Source organism: Harmonia axyridis, chromosome 4 (genome assembly GCF_914767665.1).
Source record: "Harmonia axyridis chromosome 4, icHarAxyr1.1, whole genome shotgun sequence".
Classification (NCBI taxonomy): Eukaryota; Metazoa; Arthropoda; class Insecta; order Coleoptera; family Coccinellidae; genus Harmonia; species Harmonia axyridis.
The window spans coordinates 32,809,062-32,834,200 of record NC_059504.1 but is presented as its reverse complement, the minus strand read 5'-3'; the positions used below and the strand labels follow the sequence as shown (position 1 = coordinate 32,834,200).

The window sequence follows — 25,139 nt, the reverse complement described above, 5'->3', positions numbered from 1 at the left end:
AAGAGCAACGGCGACAGAGGTGAACCCTGTGGTAAACCAGATTCCGCCAAAAATTCTTGGGAGAAAATGTCCAAAATTTCCACTCTTGGCCGGATTCCCTGAATTCGATCTGATAACCGATCTAAAAATGGTTCTAGAATTCCAAGTTACTTTAATTTTTCTATAAGGAGCCAGTGACGTAGGTACCGTATTGAAGGCCTTCGCGAAATTGGTGTAAATTGAATCCACTTGGGTTCTATCTTTCATAGCACCTATCACTATGTCCTTGTAAGTAACCAAATTTGTTGTTACCGCCTTTTTGGCAATAAAGCCATGTTATTCCCCTATAAATATCATGTTTTAAATAAGGTTTAATTTTTCAGTGACTAAAGAATCGAACACTCTAGGTTAAAAGGAGGATTTACAAATAGGCCTATAATTTCTGATAAAATTTCTGTCTTCCCTTATTGCCCAATGTTACATAGCCTGCTGAAAGTCGTATGACAAATTTTAAATATTTTGATTTTATGAGTACATACTAAAATGGGAAGACCAAATATGTGGCATCAAAGAACAAAAAAACTACTGACAACACATCAGAGCTTATCTAAAATTTTTCATGAAGTTTCACGAATTTCCACTTGAAGTTAAAATGGCTAGCAGTTGCCTTTACACTGTCGGAATAATCTTGATATGCACTTAAAGTGTCCATCCCAATTAAGCAGGAATATCCTGAAAATTAAAACGCGCAAATCGTTCGAGTGACATTCTGTAAACATCTGATAATCTATTTCTTTGTGCTAAAGTTGTGAGTGACGTTACTAATGATCCCCCGCTCTAATGCTTGGTACGGGATATTCGTCCTCTTTGTCGGTTGATAAATTGCTTCAGACGTCATATTTGACGTACGTCTGAAAAAGAACGAGAATTTAACGCGAATATGAATACATGAGTAAAATGCATCTCAGCTGCATATTCAAGTCGTTGAAATATGCTTCAATGAATCCCGCGAACTTTGGGGATTTTTATGAATTTATAGGTTTGGTTGATAAATAAATTTACTTAATCTTGGATAAGTATTGTGTTTGTAGTAAAGCTAACTTCTGGTCTTTCATCAAATTCTTCTCTTGTCTTGTTATGTCGAGTGTAATTATTATTTAATTGAAAATATTAAATGTTAATTCCATCACACGATTGACAAATTTCGAAATAAAACTTTGGGGTATCGCGTTTTCTTGGGGGTTATTAACACTGATGGACGACAGACGAGAACTTTATTGTGGTACAGCTTTTGAAAAAATCCTTGAACACTCTACTAACTCAACTGGTCATCACCTCGTTACTTACTCCAATGAATTCTCCTTTTCCCAGTGTTATACCGTAGTATAAGGAATAACTTATACTATGGTTATGCCTGGGTTACAAACTTAAAATCATATTGTACATCGTGAATTTATTCCTTTTCTTTCTTTAAGTTGTATTCCTGTGCAATGGTATCATGGTGCCTGCACACTAATTAGGGTAGGGGAAAGATATTTTTTGTTGTATCTTTCTTAGAACCCTATGAATGAGAAAGTTCTATGCACAAGTACCACGAAAGTCCATTGTTACACTAATGCAGGTACATTTATATTGAGTAATGTGATGAAAATCTCGGCTATAGACACAGACATTATGTCTAATTGCTTTTTGTCGCCACAAAACTATCAATTTTAGTTGTGACCATCCTTCTTAGATTCAAAGAATATTGCCGACATTCCACTTGAATTCTGCAATAGTCTTCTCTAGCGCCCACATCGAACTCTTCGTTAACACACCATATTAAATTAGGGACAAAATCTCAACAAAGTTTGTACTTAGTTCATTTTCTTTTGAACTCTTCGGCCGAATTTAGCAATTATTTTTCTGAATTGTAACTTGATACCTCGGAAAAATAAATTTCAAAATGGATGGATTCATAGTAAAAATGACGATTTATTCAGAGCACACTGTGGAGTGAATCGTTTACTGACGATAATGTTCACGTACACTCAGATGCTGCCTTATCTATTCTGAACATTTCTTCTTTCTAGTATTTGCGATATCTAAATTTTGAAAGAAATCAGTTTGAATGGTTTCAGTACACTGAAGAAAAAATGTCCATTTCACTCACGAATGCCTATCATCCACCTGATTCCATTGATACAATATTCTTTTTCGTGAATATAATGAAATTTCACTCCTTGACGTATATTCCTATTCATTGATATTATGAATCTCTGTTCAGCAATACCACGATTCTGAAGTTATTGTTTTGTGTTCGTTGTAATATTCATTGGATGAAACTTGTTTATTAAACAATATTAGATGAACCGTAATACAAACAAGATTGTCGACCATGATTAGTCAACAGTACCTTAGATATTTTGGACACATTGCCAGGAGATCGGATGGAATGGAAAAATGGAATGGAAGACCTAGGGGACGCTCACCATCACGATGGATAGACTAACTTAAAACTCTAACTGGGGAGAATATGCACGAAGCCGTTCATCATGCCCAAGATAGGGAATCCTGGAAACAGCTCGTTCAAAGAGTCGCGACATGATGTCACTACACCCTTACGAGGGTTAGATTGAGAGAGAGAATACTTTATTGATAGTATTGATACAAAGTACAACCGATCGAATAATGAAGTTTTTCTTAAGATTAATATTTAATTAAGGGGGTTTCGTTCCACTCCAACCAAATGGTCTATTGTGTCGCCCATCAGAGCTATTCTCGCCATAACGTTATCTATAGATCTTCCAGATCTCCCAGATACTCCAGTATTTCGTATGGCTTCGAGGGGGCTACTTCTTCACTTCTTCGAGTTTCTTTTCTCAAGCAGATTTTGCGTTGGCTAGTGATAGTGAGGCATTCCTTCACCCGGTAATCCTGAGATTTTTTCCTACCCACAGAATCTGCGCTCGTCATTTTCTGCTTGATCCATTCTCATGAGGTGTTTACTAAGGCGACAGTGCCCTGTGAGGAATCCAGTGAGGAAGTGTAAAATATTTTTGATAAGATCCAAATACTTCTTGGATCTCGCAGTGTCACAGTTTTGAAGAAACTTTTTGAAAGGATCCAACCCTGGAAGAATCCGTCAGAGTGTTTCACTCACGGTTTTTTCTTCTCCTGAAATTCATTTTTGTATGTACATTTGCCTATACTACAGAATGGTTCCGGGCCAATGTAAAGAATTTGTGCTCCTTTTCTGGAAAGTATGTAGGCCTCTTCATTCCCCTCAATTCCTGAGTGACCGGGGAGCTAAACTAAGAAGACTGTTATTTTTGCCTATTTCATTAATTTTCTTCGGCACTCCAAAACCATCAATTGTTTAAATTCAAGGGTTTTTCAAATCATCAAACATTGCTACAAGTAGGCGCTCAATATATTCACGAGGCTAAGAATGAAGTATATAAGTTTACAACCTCTCGATGTTTAATGTTTCTGATATTTGTTTAGCAGTTCCTTGTTATTTCTTTTATCATTATGCTCCACTGAATACGCTGACGCTCATAAATATTCTTAAACTAACATTCCGAATAGCCTTCATGCTCGTTAAAAATTAGTTAAACAAATCATGTTCAACTATCTTCTGATCTATGGATAAACAGAAAACAATAGACAGTGGGATTCCAACCCACGAATACTTTCCACATCCTTACCTCAAATCGAACGTATATCTTGAAGGATTCCTTGGAACAGTCATGATTTATGGCAAGTGGGTGAGTTGGTCCACTACTTGTCGGATTTATATATATATATATATATATATATATATATATATATATATATATATATTTTTTTTTTTTTCCTTCTTTTTTTTTATATATATATATATATATATATATATATATATATATATATATATATATATATATATCTATATATATATATATATTTTTTCATTTCACCATCTATCGGGTTGGTACGTGAGACAACCGGGCTGATTCTTCAGGCCAAGATTGTTCTCAGGAGCTGGTCAAGAACTTCCTGACTATATACAGGGTGAATCTTTGACTTGTACATATATTTCAACCGAAGATTCCTGAGGTCAAAAGAAATACTTTTTTCCTTTATAGTTTTTTTCCGATTCGGCCCGGTTACAAAGATACAGGCTGTTGAAAATCGATAAAAAAATGTGATTTTCAGATATATCTCGTAAATGGTTCTATTGAAGGAAATGATTTTTAGAATATAGATTTTCCTTGATGTGGTACATCTTCTCCGAACACAAGATTCCCTACACATCTTTCAGTTTCTTCATTATGAACATTACATCACATAAAAATACCAGAAAAACGAAGAACCCAACTCTTGAAAGTAATTTGAATGTTCATTGAACAATATCTGGCTAATTTGGAAAATAAAAGTATTCTTAATATTTTCTCCTACAAAGCGCCGTTTTCGAGTAACTTGATCTTAAAAAAAATTATCTGTGGAATTCGAAAAATTGGGTACTTTGGCTAAATGCAACTCTGTTCTGTTGTGGAAAAAAACCACAGAAATGAATATATACTATGATGTCATGTCTCAGATTTTAGAATTGAAGTACTAGCCAACTTAGTTTGAAAATGAAGTTATTTGAATAAGCTCACCTCAACTCTTCTATTTGATTTGATTACAAATTACTGAGCTTTGACACAGCTCTTATAATAAGAAGATACTTCATTAAAATCAACATTCTATTTTGAAAAGTCCAGATTTCCCATAAAGCCCATGTTTAAAAAAGTTTTCACAAAATAGTCCCATTATAATGACAACAGTCAATATCCCACTAAAGACTGCTGCTATCGAACAATACTGTATTCTTCGAGGGTCATTCAAACTCACATCGAAACATACCACTAAGTACATACTAGACAAATTTTCATGTGATTGAGATTAAATACTTTTATTCTTTTGCTATTCCATAAATTCATCCTAGAGCATATGATTGATATACTTCCAAGAGTGCCATAATTGTTTTAATATGAAAATAATAGGTGAGTTGAAAGAAACAGGATATTCAACTGTGGATATTTATATTTAATAATAATAATAATAACAAGGACCGGACACGACCGAGCTCTACCCTTCTGATATTCTAAATATCTGGGACTGAGTGAATGTTCCTCTCAGCGAGGAGTGAGAAGCCGACGGCGAGGAGAAATCCTACGCGTATAGGCAAAAGTCGGGGATAAGTCTTTATTTCCTACAGGTTATAGTACCCAATTACAGGAAATACAAAAACAATAATCAATATAAAATTAATAACAATTTATAAAGAAAAAAATATGCTATATCATGAACTTAATCCAATAAAACAATGAAAACTAATAGATAAACAACCCATATACACCCCAACAGACAGTTTTCAGACCCCGCGAAAAAAAAAAATATATATATATATATATATATATATATATAAAACACAAGAAAGAAATGGAAATCATATACAATACAATGTCATGTGTGATCATCTTAACTTCAGATGTTTTCATTTGAATATAAATCACAGATATAATCTAGAGATTGATAATGCAGATCACATCTATCCGCTATAGAATTAACAACGGAACAAGCATATCTAAGTGGTGACTGCAAAAGTAAATTAGTTCTTGGTGTACTAACATAGAAAAGGTATCTGGTCCTAGCATTCGGGCGAGGTACGAGAAAATCTAGCTTACTCAGCAACTCAACGCAGCCAATCCTACCACCCAGAAGACCATGAAGGAACTTGACATGTAAACTCGTCTGCATTCAAGGCTTTTCAAATTGAATCTTGATAATAAGATACTATGATCGTATCCCCTAGGGGGGTACAGTCCATCCTCTCGAAATGAAAGCCACTTCAAAAACCTTCTTTGTACAGTCTCTAGATGGCGAGCATGACAGTTATAGATTGGGTGCCAAATAAGACAACCATACTCGAGCTTACTTCCGACCAACGCGTTAAATAGGTGAATTATTGTTGACGAATTCTCAAAAAATCTCGCGTTCCGTACAATGAAACCATATATCCTACATGCCGATAAAATTAGTTGAGTTATATGTGGTATGAAAGAAAATCTTTGATCAAATACCAAACCCAGGTCCTTGATTTCAGTAAACCGAGAGAGATTTATACCCCTAATGTTATAGTTAAACAGATGTACTTCCTTCTTCCGCGTGTAAGACACTACGCTACATTTCGATACATTCAAATGAAATTTATTACTGTTACACCACCCATTTACAACATCCATGTCTTCCTGCAAACTTAAACAGTCATCAGCAGATGAAATTTCCGCATAAATTTTAAAATCATCAGCATAAGCTAATTTCAAGTTCTTTATTATCTGTAGAAGGATAAAATAAATAAGGATAAGGATAAATAGGATAAATAATAACGGTCCTAGGTTAGACCCCTGAGGCACTCCTGAAATAACTTCAATATCTCTAGATCTACAATTTTCGATTTGAACAAACTGCCGACGATGACTCAAATAGGATTCAACAAGATCAGTTAATGCATTCGAAAAGCAAAAAAGATTTTTAATTTTCGCAGTAAGAATTTTATGATTAATCTTATCGAAAGCCTTTTGAAAATCAGTGTATATAACATCAACTTGTCCACCCAAATCCAATCTTTCATATACGAATTGCGAAAATTCAATTGAGCTAGTTGAACATGACCTTTTTTTCATGAAACCATGCTGTTCCGCTGCAATACCGTTTCTAACTCTAGGATATATGGCGTTAAACAAAAGTATCTCAAATAATTTAGAAAAATTACACAATATAGATATAGGTCTGTAATTACTTATGATGGAGGGGTCGCCCTTCTTGAGCACAGGAATGATTTTTACAGCTTTCCATCTGGTCGGAAATGTGCTTGTTTTTAAAATCAAATTATAAATATGTTTGAGTGGGAACATCAAAACACCAATGCAGTCTTTCACAACGAAACTAGGAATCAAATCTGGCCCGGCCGTCAGTTTGTTACTAAGTTTTCGCGCAGCCGATCTAACCTCACTATCCGATACACTTTCAACTGAAATAAAATTCTGGTCACACATTTCCTCAATTCCATCACAATTAACACAGTATCAGTTGCATAAACCGACCCGAAAAAATCGGCGAATGCACCAACAACTCCAGCCGGACTGCTGTAAGATATGTCGCCATCCTTCACAACACCAGGAATCCTCGTGTATCCCTTTCTGTCCTGAATAAAAGCCCAAAAACAAAAACTTCTCGGATCATCACTTATTGAGTGTTCCGCCGACGATATGAAATTTCTGTACAGTATTTTAGTTCTTGACTTAATAGTTGATCTGATAGAACGGAATTGATTAAAATCATTGGCACTATTATAGCGTTTATACCTATGATAACAGCGCTCCTTCATGCGTATTAGCTTGATAAGCTCTGACGTATACCAATGCGGAAATCTTCGGGTCCTCAACTTCTTGTAAGGAACAGTGACATTGAAAATACTATTCAAGACTGAATAAAGAGCGTCGCAAGCCTCATCAGGGTGAACAGCACCCATTACCTCAGACCAGTCCTGGGCACCTATCATCTCATACATCATCCTAAAGTCAGCCTTCTTGAAATTGAACTCTTTATAGGAATCATGAACTCCAAAATTATGAGGATTAGGAGATCGTACACCGAAGTATATTAGGAGAGGGGGATGGTATGGATCAATATCAACTAAACCGGCTGCATTCTCCGGTGGTGACAAATATAAATTTGTTAGTACAAGATCCAGCATTCTACTGTTACAATTAACGATATTATGAAATTGCTTGAGTTCCAATATTTCAGAAAACATCGATACTGTAATGGACCTATCATCAGCATTATGACCGCTGTTGTACAAAGGAGCATTGAAGTCGCCAACAAACAATAAGTTTCTATCCTGCATCAAATCCATAGATCCAAGAGCATCAAAAAAATGTCCGTATATAATGTTGTTCACGTTAGGAGGAATATTAATCACAAAAACAAAAATACACATCGATCCCGTATACAACTTGCAGCCCACTATATCTATAGAAGGAGCCAAGCTACGTAACACCGACAGATCTAAAGTTTCAGAACGATACTTCCTATCAATGGCAAGCAGCACACCTCCTCCCGTGGAAGATTTACACAAAGCTAGATTCCTGTCACAGCGATACACACAATTATTATCGGTGAACAGTTCTGAGTCATAAACACTCTCATGTTTCACTTAGGCAGATGATATCGTAATCGGAGGCTGAGATGGAACAGTAAAAATCATTAGTTTTAGAATTCAAACCTCTTAACATTTTGATAGAAGCAAGAGAGTTTATAATGCATGCAATCGGGTATTATTAGTTTAAAGGCTTTATTGTGGGAATACCTCGAACGAATCTCATCTGCACACTCTCACCATCATTTTTTCTGCGCTCGAATTCAGCTTTTACTCGTCTAAAGTATTCATTCTGCCTAGGAGTACAATCCGATGAAAGAAATAGGTTTGGGTGTTTCCTATACTTTCTAAGTTGTCCGGATCTACTCAAGAGCTGACACACAGCAGCATCAGAATTTAGAGTTATCTTCAATGGACGTGGTTTCCCAGTAGATGCAGAAAATTTCCCAACCCTAATCCTAATGTCCAACTGAACATCAGGATTTACGAATTTCAGGGCTTCCTCCACACTTTTAATATCCGTCTGAGCTCTAACTTCCACAGCTATATATTGGGAAGGCTCAATCAAACCATAGAGCATGATGTTGGTCTTGCGCTGCATACGATCTTCCAACTCTTGAACGATTTCTTCAAAAGATTCATCTTGTATTTTTATCGTTTGTGAGGAAGTAGCAATAGATGATTGAAGTTCACTTATTTCCTTTTGTAACGAGACAATTATACTTTTGAGTGACATAATGTCACTTCCAATACTTTCACATTTGTTACAATTCCACGAGATAGATTTTTTCGAGTTTCGCACTTCGCACTTCGGAACTATTCATTCCTACACAGGAATTCCCATATAAATGTTGACAAACAGAACACGTTAATGAAAGGTGATCGTCGTACACTTTTTTGCAGCAAAAACACGGCTTCCCCATATCGAGATAAGATAAGCACCCGCAACAGCAGACGGATAAGTGATAACATTCTCCACAACTCGTTCAGATCTTTATAGAGGAAAATGAAATTAACTCTCCTTCAGTTATTCAACAAATCAAAAAATAACCAACTTGATGATGAGAAACTATTACATTTACTCACGGTTGAATCGTGAAATCAACAATAAAAAGATTAAACTAATAGTTTAAAAATAAATAATGTAGAGCAACTCAGAAACACATGCGATCACATTCACGTTGAATTTAAGTATATTGAATACTTCTCATTTATTTTCAATGGCAAAATCAAGAAGAATCAAGTAGTAGAGTTGGCTATAATGTAGGTACATAGTATAGAACAAATTGGATTACAAGTGCAGTCTAACATTTTCCATTGATAACAGAGCCATAAAACTTCATTTCCATATATTCACACTGATGGCTCCAAAAATATTGAAGCAGATCATTATTTTTATTTTTATGAGATAGTTGGAACAAATCAAATGCTTCATTTCATAAAGGAATTACTTTCTATCAGAATGCACACTTGTTTATTTTGTATCCACACAGAAGAACTTTTACAGATGAAATGATGAATATTAATTATTTGAGAATGTGAGGTTAAATGGCAATTCTTGTACGAAATGAAATAAACAACGATATATTATAAATGCGATATAATAAATGAATGGATATGAATTATGAGTATCAGAGCTAAGCTAATATGGGTGGTAGCGAGCTCAATTCGTTATGATTATCGAAAATGAAATAGCAAATCAAGAGAAAAATATTTAATCTTTATCGTCAATGAAATTGGGATAACTCATTTATTGTATTATAAATACTACTTTGTTCAACAAATGGAATGTTAAAAGTGAGTTTATGATGGTTTTTCCAATCTAGTAGCTTATTTCCAAGGTTCAAATTGTATATCTTATACTTGCGAAAACTTCAGTGTTCCGGTTACCAGGGGTGAATTAGCTCATTATGAAAATTTAAAATGGGTATATCTTTTTAACAGGGCCGAATCGGAAAAAATGGTAAATGAAAAAAGTGTTTCTTTTGACCTCAAGAATCTTCGGTTGAAATATATGTACAAGTCAAAGACTCACCCTGTGTATATCGGGTGTCCCAAGGTGAGTGGCCTATTAGATTATTATGGAAACTATTGATGGTAAAAATTTCAAATTTTGTGGATAGATATTTGGCCATGTTAGGTATATTTTTAAAATAATTTCACATTTCCAGTGTTGCCGGATGTACCACAATTTGGCAACAACTTTGTTATTTTGAATAGGACATCCGGTATTTCTATTTTTTTTATGATACTCCATAAAATATTGAATCTATTCACTCTTACTTTTCCATCCCTATCTTCAACGGTTTTTGAGTTATTAATTATTTTTCGAAATTTTTGATCAAATTGGCGTATTACGAAAATGACTCTAGTTCGTTCAATATTTGAGATTTAAGTCAGAAATTTTGCAAGTCGTTAGATATTGATCTGATCTGTGTCACTGCTCTTGAATTATGGTTGTCAATAATACAGGACGGCCAAGTTACAAAATTGTGAAAAAGTCTATTTTTTCAAATTAGACACCTAGTATATTTTTCAATTTTTGGAATTAATACAACACACTCTACAATTTTTCTATTCACGTCCCTATACCTATCTCAACTGGATTCCGAGTTATATGCGTTTATTAGATTTCACATTGATTCAATAAGTGTTAATATCTTTTGTATTGTTATGTTCTCTATGTGGTTCATAGATCGATATATCAATGAATCAGTTCAATCCATAAATGTCAAAATAAACAATAATTGCCTAACAGGTGTTTTGTTCCGAGGTTTTTCTATAAATAATGGCTCAAGAAAGATATACACATATAAGGCATATAACTCGGAATCCAGTTGAGATAGGTAAAGGGACGTGAATAGAAAAATTGTAGAGTGTGTTGTACTGATTCCAAAAATTGAAAAATATACTAGGTGTCTAATTTGAAAAAATAGACTTTTTTACAATTTTGTAACTTGGCAAATGATGATTTTTTTTGGTCCGTCCTGTATTATTGACAACCATAATTCAAGAGCAGTGACACAGATCAGATCAATATCTAACGACTTGCAAAATTTCTGACTTAAATCTCAAATATTGAACGAACTAGAGTCATTTTCGTAATACGCCAATTTGATCAAAAATTTCGAAAAATAATTAATAACTCAAAAACCGTTGAAGATAGGGATGGACAAGTAAGAGTGAATAGATTCAATATTTTATGGAGTATCATAAAAAAAATAGAAATACCGGATGTCCTACTCAAAATAACAAAGTTGTTGCCAAATTGTCGTACATCCGGCAACACTGGAAATGTGAAATTATTTTAAAAATGTACCTTACATGGCCAAATATCTATCCACAAAATTTGAAATCTTTACCATCAATAGTTTCCATAATAATCTAATAGGCCACTCACCTTGGGACACCCGATATATACAGACGGGGTTGTCCTTGGCGCACGCGTGCCCGGACAATACCAGATAATCCCACGAAAGTGTGAAAAAAAAAAAAAAATATATATATATATATATATATATATATATATATATATATATATATATATATATATATATATATATATATATATATTTTATTTATTTATTTATGCAGAAGGCTGTAATACTCGGGACAGTTTACATCGTACGAAAGGTGCTTTATCCTCATTAACGTACAGAATTACAAGTGTGAAATTATAAAAAAAATGATGATGAAAAATATATGAATTTAAAATTCACGTGTGTTCAACACACGAAAACATCTCGCTCAGTTGTAACGAGATTCCTGCAAAGATCCCTTATCTCTGAAAAATGTTTGACATTATACAATCGTAGTTCATGATATATTTAGTGTATTATTAGTCTGATTTGTTTCGAATTACTTGGCAGGATAATCAAGGTCAAAATATTTATAGTGGATGGGTTGTTGAATTAATCTGTTTCGCCTGTTGCATGTTCTGAGGAATAACTTTCAGGTTTATATTATCTAGTCGATTTGTTATTCGCCATCGATAAATATCGTTTCGAAAATAGTCCTCCATCATCAAATGCACTGCTAGCCTCGTCACTCATCTTTTAGTGCTTCAGCTCGCATCTGGAAAATATGGTAGCGGAAATGCTATTCGTTTATTTTCGTTTGCGGATTTTTTGGAATTGCTTCGTTCTGCTATTTGAGGATCGTTAAGATATGCGGGAGAATTTGTATCTCATCTCATCCATCTTTCTGTTCAAGTCTTCTTTTGAATGAGGGCAATTTGAAAGTATATTCAATTCAATATAAATAGTCATCAACAATAATTTTACCATTGATGTGAAAGGTATAGTAACTGCAATTTTCAATATTTATATTGCTTGATTTATTCAATTCTCCTTTTTTGTTTCTCAATTTTTAAAATATTACCTACTATTATTTGGTATCGATACATTGACACTTTCCTGAATCATAACGTTCATCATAACGTAATCTTGCCTTTTTTGTATTCGTTTGTGAGATCAGGATAAATATTGTTCCCTTCTTTTTTTTTGTATGTGTTGATCATTTGAGACAGTTGGAATGAGGAAATTCCTCAATGGTTTGGAGGGAACCGTGAAAGTATCATTATTGATACTATTTTGTCCCGTTAATATTAAAGGCATAAATTAAAACAATAGAAACAAAATAATGTGCATAGCCTGATTTAGATTTTTCAGGAAAATCTATAGTTCATTCGGGAGGAATACTCGTTCCATATTTCAGCAGACTTCCTGATGTCCCAGAAGATGATACAGAAATAACAACTCCGGAGTGTGTCAGTCAAAATGAACTGAAAAATCTCATAAGAGATCTAAAGCTCTCAAAGGAGGTGAAATAATTGTATACACAATCACAGAAAAGAACCAACTTATCCAGGCAATAAGATTTGCATTTTTCAGAATTAAATATAAGTATGATATTTCAACTGACAATGAAAATTATTTGAATTTCTTAAAAAAAAATAAGTAATCGTTTTCCTGATATTTCAAATTCTATATAGAAAAAGAGATTCTTCTCATCTTTTCATCTATACCAAAATAATTTTCTAATAGCTCAGTGTTGAGCAGGTTTATCTAATTATGTTTCCATGAACAAGATCCCAATCTGTTAGCCTTAAACTTGGACCTTGTATCTTCAGTTTCATAAGCGAATATTACAAAATTAAACGAAATCAATATTGTTTATCCGAAGGCTGAGATGTCATCATCAAATGACCCAATATCATAACAAGTACCTAGTATTCTGGCAGATATGAGTTTTACTCTGGATTTGTATAATATGTTTTCAATGTTCAATTTCTTATGGCTGCTCGATATTTACTTTGTATATATACACTAGAAGAAAAATATACAAATATTTCCGTTCCTTTCGAATTGGATTTCTCACATTAAAATAGATTCCTCTGTTAAATATCTGATTATTTCAGTTTCACAAGTTCGGTGTTAGTGGTTGAGTATAAATATAAAAAATTTATTCCTTGGTTTAATCGAACATTCCAAATGTTACATCTCCAATTCATTTTTCCATATGTTATATTTCACACATTTCGGAACAATAAATTTCTTGAAAACAAAGGCTCCTTCTGTACTTGTTTGTCATAAGTTTCTTGAACATTGATGATGGGTTTATATTTCAATACTGCCCAGTTTGAATCTTCTTTTCGCTCTTATTACTGAGATTAATTTCTATTTTATCTTCTTCATCTGGTACGGAGTTCAGGTGTTTTATGCATTTGAAGACTCATATTTTTTCAAATTTTGTTTCCTTTAATTCTTGATCCTTACAAATTTGTTTTCGATTTCTCTACCAATTTCATATTTCTTTCGTGAATTTTATTAATATAGAGCGTTTTTCGAATTTATTGATTGCTTTTATATCTATATCTGTTTTTGCAGGATTACCCGAAGATTGCATTTATATTGGAGTCGTTAGTTGTTTATTGGCTTTTATTATTAGCTTTCAAGATAATAAATGGAGTATCGACTTTTTGTTTTATGAACTGTTTGTTATTCAGTTTTGCTTACAATGCACCTACTTCTTTTTAGTCAATTTTGTTTCATTAAACGTATGTACTCCTCTTTATAAGTTGAATTATATTCTCTTAATCTTATCCTTATCCTTGTATTTGTATTCAAGATATTTTTTCTTCTTGCATGTTTTTTATTTCATCAGGTGTTAATACGGAACATCCTCCACATAAACCCGTTGCGTTTTATTGGACAAGCATTCATTCGGCACAATGAATGTTGTTACATATTATTTCTCCAACGTAGAGAAAGATATACTCCGAAATTAACACGGATACAATCGAAAATTTCAATCCTTTAAAATCCCGAATCACCTTCTGATCTTCATGTACTTTTAATCGTTAGGAATAACATTTCTGAAGTTTCTGCAGCTTAATTAAACGTTTTTTTTTCAGCACACTAGCACAAATTGTCAGCGGAAATTTCGTTGAGAAACTCTCCACTTAACCGTTAAATCGTTAACTTAAACGCGGAGTGATCTCATAAACATCCTCAAATGTATAGACTTTGAATTAAAACAAATCGATCTTGAAAGAATAGGAAAGGCCTATATTCAGAAGTGAACTTGCAGGGGTTGAAGAGGAAGCGATTCTTAAAAGCTTGAAAAATTACGTCCACATTCAACAGCAATAAAGTTGGAAACGGTGAGTATTGAAACTTTAAATCACGTAAAAAACGTAAAATTACTTGAAAAAGTCATGATTTGATTAACCTTTTGGCGTAGAATCAGTGGCGACGCTAGGGGGGGGGGCGGACCCCCCCTAAAATTTGACATACTAAGTAAGGCTAAAAGAATAACAGAATTATAATTTCGCTTTACTTTGGCCCCCCCAAAAAAAAATCCGACCCCTCTTGGCCAGCCCTGTTTTTGAAAGATGACGTCGCTACTGCGTAGAATCATGAATAGTTGATAATCTGGGTTCATGAAGTATTTCAAAATTATATACTTTTATGTGAAACGAGTCAATTTTAGATAAACCACCTTCAAAAATGAACCATGAATGAAGTTTTGGGATATAATTATGAAATACATTGTATAAAAACGAGGCGGTATCTAACCGCTATAAATTTCAGAGTAATCAATAATTAAATCTTAATAATCATGGACAATCCGATGATGTTCTTTCAAACCAAATGAATATTCATTAGTCATCTTCGTGTAAGAAAGGATGTAAGATGAATCTAGGACGTTAGCCAACTACCGGAAATGATGTTTCCGGATAAATCAAAGTAGGGCTCGTGGAGATCGAGGTTACGATGTAATTGCTGGGAGAACTTTTGGACCATCATTATAAAGAAATGACCGTCTTAAGCTAGCTTTGACGCCATATAGGTGTGAAATTTGTAGAGGCACGTTAGGGAAAGCCAAAGATATCGATTATATGTATTGGTTTTGGCAATGAAAGGATAAGGATATCATTGATATGTATTGATATCATTCCAATCGCGACTACTCCAAATTGATTAACGGTTTCCACAATATTCACCAATAGATCGGGCGACCTAGATGGAATGCCAATCGTTTTTTTATGCAAGTTCATTAAACCACTCTGGAAAGGATAGACGGTTTACAGACGCACAAGGTACCCATGTCGAAATTATTGATTTGGATCGATAACGATCTTAATGAGTGCGAGTTTGTGGTAATCAGAAATTCTCTTTGCAACTATCCAATAAACTGATTGCGAATAATCGTTGGACCAATTTTGTTCGGGTAGATCATGTAGAGTATCGAGTTACATTGGATCTATACTATTGCAATATTGAAGAAATCATATTTGGTAACAGAGTTGAGAACTTTTGATAGTAGAGCTTTGAGATTAAGTATATCCCACGAACGCACCTATATGAAATCATTACTCTGAAATGTACGAAAGAGTTAATCGCAGGAATTTCTTATTCTCATGAATCAATTTATATTATATACAATTTGAGAGTGAAACACGTTGCCTACTTGTTCCCCAAAGACCCCAAATGATTTATATTATCCGTAAATGATAGAACTCAAAAATGGCGCTTTACACCTAGAGCCATTTTGTTGAAATGTTGAAATCAATCATAGCTCGGTAGCATATTCTATTCACCGTAACAGTTGCACCAGCCTCATTTTCGAATTAGTAAGATCACACCACCAACCCAAAAACCACACGAAACAGTGACATGTTGAGAATGGAAAGGCTTTTCATTAATCATTCTTTGGCTTTTCGAACTTCAAATATGCCAATTCTACACATTAGATGAAAATGGGCTTCATCACTGAAGATGATTTTTAGATGAAAATCCAGATCATTTTGATGCATTTCAAAGACCCAAACAGCGAAGATCCGACGTCGTTGATCGTTGATCGACCAGCTTGAGTTCTTGTGTTAACTGAACTTTAGAAGTTCCAAGACTAAAAGCCTGCTGTCTATACGCATGCCAATTTGGCATGTCAAGCAAAGTCGATTATGAAGTATGTTGTTCGCTGACATCTCTACATGTACAGGGTGGACAAATTTCGATGTTTTAGCACTACAACTTTTAAATCAGAAGAGATAGACAAAATCTCTTCTTCTGAGAAACTGAGAGATGTATTCATTTTTGGCCACCTTCTTATGTTTTCGAGCTATGAGCCATATCGAAAAAAATGTATATCTCCGCTAATACTGATAATAGAGTCCTGAAATTGAAACATCGTTTAGGCACAAAATGATGTTTTTTCAAATGAAAGAGAAGAAGAAGCCAAACTTCTTGCTGAACTAAAGCTCCAATTTCCGCTATACATTCTCATGCAAGTGTCACAATTTAGTCTGTTCATGCCAAGTTGGCCGACTTGCATGCGTGTATGTAGAAAGGTTGAGTCTTTATGCAAAATATGGTGTCATGTCGTTTGGGGATTCCCTTATTCCCAAGATCGACGAGGAATCGACAAACCTGGGTTTTCGTCAATCCTACGAGCTACAGCAGCAATATTCCCAATTTTTATACTTTACATCTTTAACTTGATCCAACAGCTCATATTTTTTCACCAGTTTCACTATTGCCGGTCGAGAAGGTGCTTCACGACAACCCAAAAGTTAGTTTTGCGAACTGTGACTGAAAAATTTCAACATTTTCAATGCGTTGTGGAATCCTGTATCGATCCATTTTCACTAATGGAGTAGTTTTATCTGTCAAATATCAAAAAGTGATAGCTTCAAAATTGACAGCTACCACCTTTATTATCCAACAATCGAAGTATTCCCCTGATATGGATCCAGTCAACTTATTTCTCATTCCAAATTTATAATAACCACTTTAAGGCGCTCGTTTTCAGTGGAAAGTAGACAAGAAAGAGTATTCGTGACCTAGTACCTACTGAAATCAATTCCTGCCATTTCATGCAATGTATTCATTTCTTGATGAAATTGTATTACGTAGAAAGCAGAGCAGGTGGCACAATAAATATTTTTCTCTATTTCTGTATCGTAATGAGTTCATTACAGTTCTAAAAAACAGTGCTGTAATGAACTCATTACAGCATCGTTTTCAGATATATTTTTCGTTTTGTGGTTGTCTATGCTGACTTCCAATCCTATCAAATTTCAACAAACGTCAATAATTGTCAATATAATATAATTTGGGGGTATAGAGAAATGATTTGCTACATATTCGCAAATTCTCATAATTCTGGTAGTGTTAAATCGATTTAGTTAGACATAATTCACGAATTTAATGTGTAATTGTAAATTATGTCTAAATTCGAAACATACGATTCATATTCAAATTCCGTAATCTGTCAATTTTCGTAACAGTCACACCAACAGCCAAGATACAATACAAAAGTCACTAGGATATATAATCTGAATTTTTTATTGAATTTCGACAATATTTCGCAAAGCTCGACTGAAATAGAGAAAATATCGTCTAATACTCGTTGCAGAAGGCAATTCCAACACTCATGCGTTCCAAAACTCGCTCCTTCGTCGCTCGTTTTCGAATTTCGCATTCGTGTTGGAATGGGAGCCCATTCTGCAACTTGTTTTAGAATATACTATTGTATAAGCCTTCTGTTCTCAAACGAGCTGACGCAAAAACTGATGCCTCAGTATGCCATAATCACTTTAGAATGGTTCGATAATATAATACAATGTTGTTATTTACTTCTGTCTAGAAAACAGACAAAATATAGACCGATATGCGAGTTTTAATGGCGATTGCAATTCACGCTTGAGTTGGGGTACAATAACCTTTTAACACAATAATAAAGTATGCGGGATTTCATATTATTCGCAGCACCTCGATTTATTCTGTTCTCACGATTGCGATATATTCGGAATGGAACGATGTTTCGGAATTTCAATGAAATCGAGTTAAATGAAAACGAGTATCAGAAAGTATTGGAAGGATTTTTAAGTAGCGATTACCAATAGCTTAAGTATTCTTTGAAGTTGTGATCGATTGATAGAATATAAAATTATCGATTAATTTTGATGACTATTTTTCGACTTTTAAAGTTCAATGAATAGTAAGAAGAGTATTTCAACTTTGAGAGGAACATCACCACGTGACTGTTCAGTACATAACGAAATTAGAGAATTTCGTTTCACAAATCACCGATTTTAATGGGTTTCCTTATAATTTCTTCTAACAATAATCTAAGTTGTAGTAATTCAATATTTTCAGTTTGCGAATGAAAAATTATAATTTTCGCAACTTTCTGCTTTTCAACAAAAAAAATGATGATATGGTATCTCTACAAAAAACTGATGTAATTTGAATATATTCGTTAAAAAAATCTTCTACTAATCACCATAAACTATTTTTGTGTTTCCTCCTCTGAACGAATATTGACAGATCACGAGAATGTCACATGGTGATGTTTCCATTAAGTAAAAGAACTCATCAAAGTGATAATTGATATATTTGCATTTAATTGCAAATAACTTCAATAGTTTTTGAGAAAAAGTCTGAAAAGTGAACAGGCGGATTTTTTATTTCAATTTTGCATTCCATACATTGCAGAATGTCAAATATAAAATTTGGAACTTCTCTATGATTGCTTCTTCATTGACACAAAAAGATTCTGTTTCTCATACAAAGAATAATTGAGCTGAACTTCAAATTTCTAGGAGCCAACACTGAAAATACTATTATTTTTTGGTAGCTCTTTTTGAGCTTTCCTACTTCATAATTTCTTCACACAGTCTGTATTTCTCGAATTTTGAGCATGTTTCAAACGATTTCAAACTAATGATGAATCCATAATAAAATTCAATTGTGTCTGTTTCGATTGACATGAAAATTTTCGGATGGATGTTGAATGACATTTCGACGGCTAGTGCTAAATATTATGTTGATGACTTATCCATGACTATAGACAATTCATGAAGAATATCGCAAGGAAATTATTCAATTTTTTCGTGACTGAGGTACCGACGGTTTGAAAAATAAAATAACAATTTCAAGCTCATCAGAACCATTGAAAATTTATGAAGAATTCTGGAAAAAAATGTAGAATACTGAATATTTACAGATGGGATCTAGTTGAGATTTTGACAATATATATAGAATCGTGTAAATAACTCGAACGAAACCATAGAAAATTCAAGAAAATTACTTAATATTTCTTCGATCACATGAAGTGAAATTTCAAGTGTTTATCTACTAGTACTGAATTATATATTTATTATTCAACTGCTTTTGAGCAATTAATAGTATCCATTACCAAACAACGTAAGTTATAATAACTCACCGCAAAAGCTCACTATAATATATCAGAAAAGATGGCTCAGTGCTTCTATACATCTGTGCTTCTATTCTGTTTGCTGAAATGGAACATTCCATTATTGTTATTGAGGGGAGGACTGTCACTTTGATAATTTTGACGTTTATAGGTAACTTTTGGGTTTTTTTCATTGAAGTTCTTTCTCTATTCTTGTATTTTAGTATTTATTGTTATAGTCGTAGATAAAGTTTAGTGATGAATTACAGAACTCGCCTGCGACTTGTGCTGCAAACTTCATTTGCGTGAGTTATGACCTACATTGCCGCTCGTTGAATAATATACTATTAGGTACATCAAATATGAATTTCAAGCAACGTGTGAAATTTTAAGCTGATCACATCATCAGAATTATAGAAAATTGCTAACTACCGAATATATCCGTCATTATTATCTATAGATCCGATCGTGTTGGGATTTTGACTATAGAAAACTTAAGCAGAATACGCTCTATCAGTGATGACGTCACACACCGCCATTTTAGTTTTCTTGTTAGTGTTCGGAATCCAAACAAATAAATTGTCATTCAAATTAGTACGTTGTCGTTGAAGAAATTGGCTTATTTCGATAAATAAGATTAATTAAGGAACGATTCTACTATTAATTGATAGCAGAAGGAACGATAATAATGCCAGTAAGTTTGAACTTGAAGTTCAAACTAATAAACGCGGCTTTTTACAAAATCTGGAAATGATACGGGATTCAAACTAACTGGTATTAATTTCGTTCCTTCTGTCTATCAATTAATACACTGAAATTGTTCCTTAAATACTCTTATTTATGAAAATAATCCAATTCCTTCCACGACACCGTACTAATTTGAATTACAATTTATTTGTTTGGATTCCGAACGCTGACAGGGGAACTAAAATAGCGATATGTGTCGTCACACTAATAGAGCGTTTAGCAAAAAAAAATATTTAACAATTCCACAACAATAGTTCCCACCGAGTTGAAGTTTTGCCAAGTAAATATAAAACAACAACTTTGAATTCTTTGCAAAATTTCATGTAGACCGTTTCATCACAATTATAGAAAATCGAAGAAGAATATTGAAAAGAAAATATCCAAATTTTAGGTGAGAACAGATCCGATTGAGTTCAGATTTTGCGTGTCAATTTATTATATGAATAATCGTTTCAAGCTTCGTCTGAAATTTCTTGTTGATAGCGTTATAAGAACAATAAAAATTGAGCAGAATGTATGAAAAAAATACCTATATGCAGTTCTCTTGTCTTCAAGAGTGTAATTGGCGTATGAATGAACGAGCGCTCAGAATTCCCCGACTTCACAATAGTGCTTTTTTCATAAAATCATACAGATCCCGGTAGATATCAATTAGAATTTGAAAAATTACTGCTAGAATCAAATTTTTTCAGCTCAAATTTTTTGCTTGGATCCTAGCCACATTCGTACCATTTCACCATAGATATGAAACATAGCTTGGATACCCTTAAGAGTAATTGAATAAGGTATAATTAGATCGATTCGGTCGAAATTACTTCCGGTGGATGCTTTTGTTTTCATATTTGAATTCCTTGGATCCTTGTCCGTTCCTGTTCATTAAGGAAATACAATTAAGAGTGATTAAGAAAAAATTCTCAACATCCCAGCCGATCATAGAATTCGGTCATGGAAAACGACAATACAACGGATATAACAACGGAACAAGATGGACAGGTACATTATTGAACCATAAGCAAACAATTTCACTAAGAAGTCCGAGTTCTTATTGATTAACATCATTAGTGAGCTCTTATTGGATGGTCCACTTATGGTTTGCGAAGGTTGAACATGTATCTACTGGCACCTCTCAAAGGAAACGTTGAAAGTTACAGATACCCCAAAGTACACACTTGAAAAGTTGCAAAGTGATTTACAACCGACTTTGTTTATGAGGAAGGTTATCTAAACGCAGAACAAACAGACAAATGTAGGTCACCGATGATTTGTTAGTGTAATTATTAATATTGGCTTATTGGTGTTGTTACTTCGGAGAATTATTAAATTTGGTAGAGATGTGCGAATAGAATGTTTGAGTTTCAGGGAAGATGAAATTTGAGAAAGGATAGGGTAGAGAATGAGTTATTTCCGAATGTTGGGCAAGAAAATTTAAACCACATTGAAAACTAGTGCATCATATTCGAATGTTTCAAGAAAACTCAGGTTCAATTCATAGACCTAATATCAAATGGACAGCCCTTAGAGAGAAATTCTGGCATGCCGCACATGAAAGAGAGAGATGGAGCTAGATGAGTCAACGTCAAAATCATATGATCAAAACATTGAACTCGCATTCAGAAAATTGCTAATTTTTCTCTCATTCTGAATTGAACACATAGTTAATCTGATTGATTCAATTTGTAAAAGTGTTGAACATTCTAATAAAAGGAATTAGCGGTAAGTATTCCGTGAAATCTTTATCGGATTTCAATAAGTTCATGAAACTTATTGAAAGGCCGATTTCATCTTGAAAATTAATCGAAAGCCCATTTTTTTTTAGAATCCATCTGCTATTGCGAAATTCAAAGCACCAAAAGAACTAATTATCAAATAAAATGCCTCACACTCGTGCAGCCTTCAATTGTACAGCGAGATTAGAAAAAAGCCAAAAGTTGAAATTTCTTGCGTAAGTATTTATTTCTTTTAATACCCTCTGAATTCATACATAAAGGAAATATCAGTTCACAGTTTTCCAAAGGATGACAAATTAAGGGAACAGTGGATGAAAGCTGAAGAAGAATTGATTTCAACCCTTTTTCCTTGTTGAAAATATGCAGCAACCGTTTTCATCAACATGATTTATTAATATTCATGGTACAAAAACTTTGAAAAAAGATGTTATTCCTTCAGTTTTCAGTTTCTCCAATTATATACCTGAGAGATCAAATTATGGAGATAAATGTCTTGAAGATAATATTGAAGGTACATTAATATTTTATTTTTTATGGATGTGAAATATCTATTTATTTTCCGTCCCTTATTTTATTAATTTATATAAATAATTATTGCAAAAGAAATTGAACAGGATCCGCCAGAGACAAAATAGCAAGAGATGGGGCAACCAGAGAAGGTACAACTGTTTATAATATCAAAATCCTCTGCTGCTGCCATGGAAGATTTTCCCCCCAGATTGAATACTAATATTAGAAATACTAGAAATTAGAAACCTGGGAATGAGGATTTCCAAGAATGGAACACTAGACGAAGTAATATCTGAGAGGAACATCCAAAGAAAACCAATAATCTCAATGTTAAATAGGATATTTTCGATTAAAAACATAAATATGAATAATAAAAAAAAATTTACTCAATAGTTAGGAGCATAATAACATACAGCTCTGAAGTGGACAGCAGCTGGAAAATCTGACAGGGACATGATACCAAATGATACAATAAGACATAGAATGGAAATAAGACATGATATTATTGATCTTAAGAACACAACAGTTGGTTTGGTACAGACAAGTCCATAAATACTTATGATACTAGGTGTGATTTAAACAATAATAATGTAAGTTCAATTCAAGAAAAACCAAATATAAAGATCAAATAGTTTGAAATTTTCAGTTTTTTAGATTGCCATACTAAATGAGGAACATATTCTGTGCCGTGGCTTAAAAATTCATCTTTAGAGAAGCTCATTCACTGATAGGCTGAAAATGGGTATCTTAAATTGTTATTTAGTTGAAAATTACATTTAACATATGTGAACAACAACTTATAACGTTATAATATGTATTTTTCAGGAAAAATGAATGTATCATAACTGATCCTTGGAGAGATAAGGAGAAGAAGATCCATAAATTTCAAGATTTGGAGGAGTTTAGAACTAAGAAGAGGAAGAGCTCAATCCTGATATTTTTTTAATATCCTGGATATTAAATGATTGGAAGAGTGAATATCCTCCTTAGTGGAGAGTGAGAAATCCGACTGCGAATATGTTCTTCCTCGTGCGCTGATAGGCTAGAGTCGGACCATTTTTTAAATCATTTATTGTAATAATGTATTTTGAACAGCAATAAAAACTTAATGAATACAATTATTCATAAACTCTCTTTTTTTTAATTGCCTGTGTTATCTGGAAACAATTTTTTGAAGGATTTTAGATTTTACTATTATCAAATTGATAAGTGACTTGAACGAAACTAGTTGGAAGTAATACAAAATTGAAGAATGAAATGTAATAGACATAACTGATTGTATTTAAACGATAAAATTGTTTGTAAAAATGATTTTTCATTCTACCACCATAATATCAATTCAATCAACATCAATAATATTTGTACTTAGAATTTTGGTTGTCGAAAGCCAAAGTAATAAAATAGAACAACACAAATAGGTGATTACTAAGCAGTAGGTATACTTTCATTTTGAATCTTTAAATGATTATATTTAAGAATTAGTCTATATTGAGTTGATTATTCCAACTAAACATTTGAAAGAATGATCATCTTCACTCAATAATAACATAATATAACGATTTTCACTTGATAAAAATATATGAAAATTATTCTCATTTTAACTTGCGATATAATAAAAAATATATTTTTTCTACTATCTTAATAGAAAACTTCATTCTCGACCCTAAAGAAGGATGGAAAACTGTTTTCCTCCCGGCAGGAGTAGAAGTACCATTTTCCTCCCTGACTGATAAAAATGACGACCTTAAAAGTAGTAGAAAAGACTATATACATACCTAAGGAAAAAATGCTTTCCTTTCTTGGTATATAAATAATAAAAATATTATTTATTATAGCTTTTTCCATAAATTCTCAAACAAAAATTAAACTTTTGATAGTCGAAAATTGATTAATATAAGAAAGATTTCAAGCAATTCTAACCCTCGTTTACATTGCTAGAATTCCAATATATCAAAATAACAATGAGTTTCATTCAGAATAAAAGAAAAATTCAAGATTTTCCAAACGAAAGTCCAATGTTTTGGTCATATGATTTTGACATTGACTCATCTAGCTGCATCTCTCTCTTTCATATTCAGCCTGACGCGAAATCTTCGTGAAAGTCTCGTTAGGGCCTGTCCATGTGATATAAGGTCTATGATTCAATTTCACTTTCGAGGTTATTCTTAGATTTTCTAACTATGAGTAATTTTGAATTATCATTTACCATTTAGTTGAATCAATCATAAGGGTTTACTTGTTGAAAAACAATATTGTATGCGGTATCATCATCAAGTTTGACTTGAATGTTTCAGTTTGACTTG

General features: G+C 33.3%; 1 protein-coding gene and 1 long non-coding RNA gene across 3 annotated transcripts in view; both read left to right on the top strand.

Annotated features, from left to right (window-relative positions):
* Positions 1-25,139, top strand: part of LOC123678486 (nuclear receptor coactivator 7) — a 275,490-nt gene that overhangs the window by 95,785 nt on the left and 154,566 nt on the right. The gene's annotated exons all lie outside the window — the stretch shown is intronic.
* LOC123678488 lies at positions 18,193-23,957 on the top strand. 2 transcript variants are annotated; one of them, XR_006747260.1, is made up of 6 exons: positions 18,193-22,312; positions 22,416-22,541; positions 22,597-22,837; positions 22,941-23,426; positions 23,483-23,578; positions 23,662-23,957. It is a non-coding gene; the product is annotated as an uncharacterized LOC123678488 (long non-coding RNA). The 2 variants fall into 2 exon arrangements; XR_006747259.1 differs by having other exon boundaries at positions 18,194-22,312; positions 22,930-23,426.